Source organism: Pecten maximus, chromosome 13, assembly GCF_902652985.1.
Source record: "Pecten maximus chromosome 13, xPecMax1.1, whole genome shotgun sequence".
NCBI lineage: Eukaryota > Metazoa > Mollusca > Bivalvia > Pectinida > Pectinidae > Pecten > Pecten maximus.
The window spans coordinates 22,611,394-22,616,841 of NC_047027.1; the positions used below are offsets into that span (position 1 = coordinate 22,611,394).

The 5,448-nt window shown below is 33.7% G+C and overlaps 1 long non-coding RNA gene across 1 annotated transcript; it reads left to right on the plus strand.

Annotated features, from left to right (window-relative positions):
* The first annotated feature begins 315 nt into the window (after nucleotides 1-315).
* On the plus strand, nucleotides 316-3,542 carry LOC117341206. Its single transcript, XR_004535579.1, has 3 exons — nucleotides 316-370; nucleotides 2,882-2,943; nucleotides 3,291-3,542. It is a non-coding gene; the product is annotated as an uncharacterized LOC117341206 (long non-coding RNA).
* Nucleotides 3,543-5,448: the final 1,906 nt, after the last annotated feature.

Consider the following 5,448-nt stretch of genomic DNA (forward strand, 5'->3'; position numbering starts at 1 on the left):
TTCGGACAGACACATGGACGATAAAGGAAAGTAATGGAGACAGACATAGGGACGATAAGAATGAAACACGTACATTTGTATATATATGGACAGACACAGACATATCAGATAGAAAAACATACGGACAGACAGAGACGATAAGACAGAAACACGTACGGACGAACACAGAGACGATCAGATTTCAAGTTATTATTCCCATATCCAGATTTTGTTTTCTTTCTGATATCTAAGTTTAAATTAATGTTATAAATATTAATATTTATACTATAATTTGAAATAAGACAATAGCTATTCATGATATATATATCCTTATTTCAGCCAACGCTACAGATCTACCTGAAACTGAGAAGGACGTGGAAGCTGAAATCAGGTTAAGTATTTTAGAAACATTTTAAACGAATAATTACTGTTTACAGAACTTTAAGAGCTGCTTCTGTTTCTGCCTTTTGGATTATCATACTATAGTCTCTAAAGCTCTACAAAGTCAAAAAAAATCTTAGTCGACCTGTTTACAATCAATAAAGCTATTGTTGATGTTATGGCTAGAGATTGTATTGGTCAAACCATTATCCAAGAGTAAATCTTCTGTTTCAGCATTGATTAAATATATATTAGGAGTTCGATAAATGTTTTCAGCAAGTTTCAACTTGCCGAATTGAATTTTCATATAGTCTTTTTACAATCTCGGCTAAGTAATAAACACGATAGCATTTTCAATTCGTTCGAAATGTATTCCTTAAAACGTATCCGTCATCAAATATGTTCACCCTGTCACTATCATAAAAATGACAATTACTTTGTCCGACTTGACGGAGATAAATTACATTACGATACTTACCCTGATCAATAGAGGAAATAAAAAGGAGCATATTATCAAACGATCAAGTTAATCCGATTATATGATAGTTAATATTATTAAGACTATCCTATATGGTGTGCATGATGGTTTAAGTGTGAGATATTGATTTTTCGTCACCTATATCATCAAGTCACCTATTATGATCGCATTTTCACCGTTGTCGTTGGCCGAACGTCGTAACCTTATGCACAGATATAACAGAAATCAATGTTCATTACCTGTTGTTATCCAACATTATTGCGGTGATAATTCTTTCCAATAACAAAAAACAGCATAATTACAATTGATGTATTAGTTTATGTTTATCATATCCTAAAAACGGAGTGAAATGATAGTACCTTGCACTTTTTCTTTAGTCAGATTAGATTAAGCTTACAATCTAAGGTAATTTATATTGTAATATATCTAGTGTCTATTTTATAGCATTCAGTAGGTTGATAAAAGTCATCCGTGGACGGAAATGAGATATTGTGCTAACATACACTATCATTGCTTAGTTTCTGGATGATTATGGTGTCCGTGCATTTCTCTAAAAATCAATTAAATCAAGAGAGACGTTATAACTAATATCAGCGAATTGTTGGTGTGATATGTTCATGGTAATTCTAAAGTTGATATTTCTTCCTTCTAACCAAGTTTCGTCTTTCTATTGTCTGCTTTGACATTGCCATATGTCTGGCCTTCAGAAAACCGTTTGCCATTTGAGGAAGCATTTGGGTTTGCTCACCTGACCGGGACATACCAGAATTAATAAAATGTTACTTTTTAGCTCTCTGGACGGAGTCCAGGAGAGCTTACGCAGTCATTCTCATGTTTTTGCCGGAAGTAGAATTATTAAAATTTTGTGGACAGAGGATATCAGAAACAGTGGGACTGTCAGAATGGATTTCAAGACACATGATTGGGGTCGACACGAACTAGATTTGACAAGAAATTTGAGTTGTTAAATGTTTTCATTTTCGAGTAATCGTCAATTTACGGTGTCATTTTGGACATATTCGGTGTCACAGGGACATGCCGAACGTTATTCTGAGGAGTTATGAGGCAAAAGTTCCTATATCAACCCACTGTAATGTGTATATAGTAATGTGCTGCAACACACGTATCCCTGTGCCGCTGCAAAAAAATGCTGCTATGTGTGTTACTTTATACACATTATGTCGTCTGCTACAGTGTACAGAGTGTCTCGCGAGGTATACGTATACGTCCCTGGCAAACACACTGATATGAAACATTACTATGTGAACGGATTTTGACAATATTTCGTCATGTTATGAAGAAATGTCCATAGTTTCTTCTCATAATATTTATTTATTTTTCCGTTGAGTATTTATGGAGCAATACAGAATTGTCTACACTGATAATTTCCGTGTGACGCCATTTCTCTATATGACGTTACTAAAATAACATCAAAATGGCGTTCAAAAAAATAGGTATTGTAAAAAAAATATATGATTTCTCTAGTCATATACATCGGAAAACAGTGAAAATATTATGAGATGAAACAGGAAACAATTCTCTATAAGAGTACAAAATTTCATTTAAAACGATCAATACACAAAGTCAGGAAAATTCATTGAAAAAGTTAAAAATACAAAGAATATATAGCAAAATTAAAAAAAAAAAAAAAAAGACTAAAATTGGCACGTTACTGTATCAACGTCCAGAGAGCTACGAGGCCCTTGGCCTCTTGTTTACATATGTGTAGCCCTTAACATTTCGGACATAGGACGGCTGGTTCGCCCGTTATCAGTATAATATAACCGAATGAGATCAGAATTATTTAGATACTTCAGCGACAAAGTACTGCCAGGTCGACATCATTTCCTCGCTATGACAAGTAGACCAACCGCAATTCCATAACACATGCATCTCACATCAGAGGTGGCAGTCCTTAAAGGACCGTTATTGTTGGTAAAATAATAAACAAAATCAAACCGAAAAAATATATAATTGTACTAGTTTAGACTATAGTTAATTAATTTCAAAATTAATATGAAAACAATATTATATATCTTGCAGAAACACATATGTTCATATGCAGAGACGCCCGGACAGTGACAAGTATATAGAAATGTCGTTAGGTACGCATTTCAGTTTAATGAAATTATCACTTACGACGGGAAAATGTCCAGATTATAGATTAAATACCAACGGTAATGTTGTTTTTTACTAGAAACCTGTCTGGCGATTCGATACAATACTTTTCAAAGGTTATACTGATAAATTTATCTTGATAAAATATCTGAAACATACTAAATCGATATTTTCTATAAACAGCTAGTTTTGCAAACTACAACTTTTACAGTTGAAATTAAAGAGTGGTATCTATAAACAATAATATTGCGTGGTATTGCGATACGTTGCTTAAGCATAGCATGGAAAAGTACCCATACAGTTTATTACTCTGTATTGCTTTTTTCTATTTTAGGAAGAGGAGAGAATGAATACGTCAACACCACATTAAAGTGAGTCCTGCCGTATCTGCATTGACTATATTGACCAAAAGGCTGGGGAAAACAAGGTCCTAAATACACCATATCAAAGATGATCTTTATCAACTTCAGTTAATTTATTCGTTTTTAGAAATATTAGTAGACGATGATTAAGTTAGAACGTTTGATATATGCTTGTCATACCTATATCAGGGTGTCAGTATTACTAATCATATGTTTTTTGTTTTGTTTTTAATTTCCTGTTGTAGTTTGACTTTGTTGAATATTAAAACAAAATGCATAACTTATGCGTCATTTGTTGTGGTATTCAACCAGCGTGCCTTTTATATCTTCCATTTTGTCATGTTGTAACATAATTAAATCTGGAATAATCAAATTAATATATTACCCATAACGGACATACTCAAAAAGACACATGTTCAATTTATTTTGAACAATAGATTATTCATACACTATTTCATGTGACACTTAGCCTGCTTGTCTTCTGTATGTTTCTTGTCGTGAACATTTTTGTTTTGCTGGATCAAACATAAATGCTTTAAATGTTAAAATGAGAGAAATAATTGGATCTAGAGAAACCACAAATGCAGAAATCATGATAGATCAATGATGCATTCTGAAATGACCAGATTTTAAACGATAACTTTTTTTCACTGCGTCATAAAAAGACTGTCCCGTCATTTTGATTGAAACATCAACCATCAATGATTAGAAGGTAAAGATCACTGAACGACCGTTAGACACTGCTCCAAACATTTGCTGTGTTTGTTCCAATTTTCTGTTATCCGCATCGTGTTAAAAACAATATATCTTTTTTTAATTTCACAACGATGTGTCCATGGTTATATCGAGTCTCCGTTTGAGCTTAGGAAACTATCAAGGTATTTAGTATATATCAAGTACTGACAGAAAAGGTTAAATATGAATCTATATACAAACTAGGACCAATGTTGAACAAAATGGTGTTCAACATTAAGCCACACGAGCACAAGGCCTAATGTTCAAAGGATTGGGGTTCAACATTAAGCCAAACGCGCACTAGGCATAATGTCAAATATAAAGGAGTTAAACGTTGACCCACACGACCACAAGGCCTTATGATCAATAGAATGGGGTTCAACATTAAGCCAAACGTGCACTAGGCCTAATGTGCAATATTAATCCACGAATAATACGATAATCCTATAGCGAAATGTCTGGTATTTTAATTTGATGAAAACTAATTTGGACCTGGCGTGTTTCCTTTAAAAATCTTCAGAATTTAAAAGTAGGTAAACAGACGTGTCAAAATTACCCGGAAGCCTTCTTCGTATCTAGTCGCCCACTCCGACCTTGGGCTGCTTAATCAATTTATCTCGACCACGAAAGCGAAGTAATTCAGCGTAATGCATTAGGCTTGATAGGATCATAACAATTTATTATGTTGACGTATCGTTGCCCTTATTCGAAAATCGGTGAATTTGTGATGGATTGGCATGTTGGTGTGAAAGAAAGGTTTCTAATGGAGTGTGATGAGTTTGCACCTGTTGTAGGGTCGTTCAAGGAATTTGTTGTATTTGGTATAAAAGACGATTTATGGATTAAGTCTATATAATGGGTTTTGGAAGTCATCTCTGTTTTTAAGATTACACTTAATATGGTTAGACACTATGGGTGGGGATAGGTGCTTTAAATAAGAAGGAGAGTTATCGTTACAACTATTATAAAACATACATAATTTTCGATTTCTTCGCTTACCTACTAATGACTGCCACTTTTTTTCCTACAGATATATTCTTTCTTAGTAAAGATGAGTAATTCGGTGATAATTCGACCTGCTTCATACTGCATATTCCCCATGAAAATGGGTTAGAAGATAAAGTTTGTGTGATAAATCAAGAGTATTTCGGTTTTAGTAGGATTTAAAGTCATTCGTCATTTTGCAAAGTTTATTAGTTGTTTAATGTCGAGTTGAATTTTGGGGGAATGAGTCAATGCGAGGTCATCGGCAAAGAGTCTACTCTAACAGATTAAAAAAAAGTGTATTAGCCATATCATTTATATTAAAGGGAAAAAGGTGGCTCTAAAACAGATCCTTGAGGAATTCGAGCTTTGTTACATTTTGTATTATGTAGTGATTGACGTTTATTAATT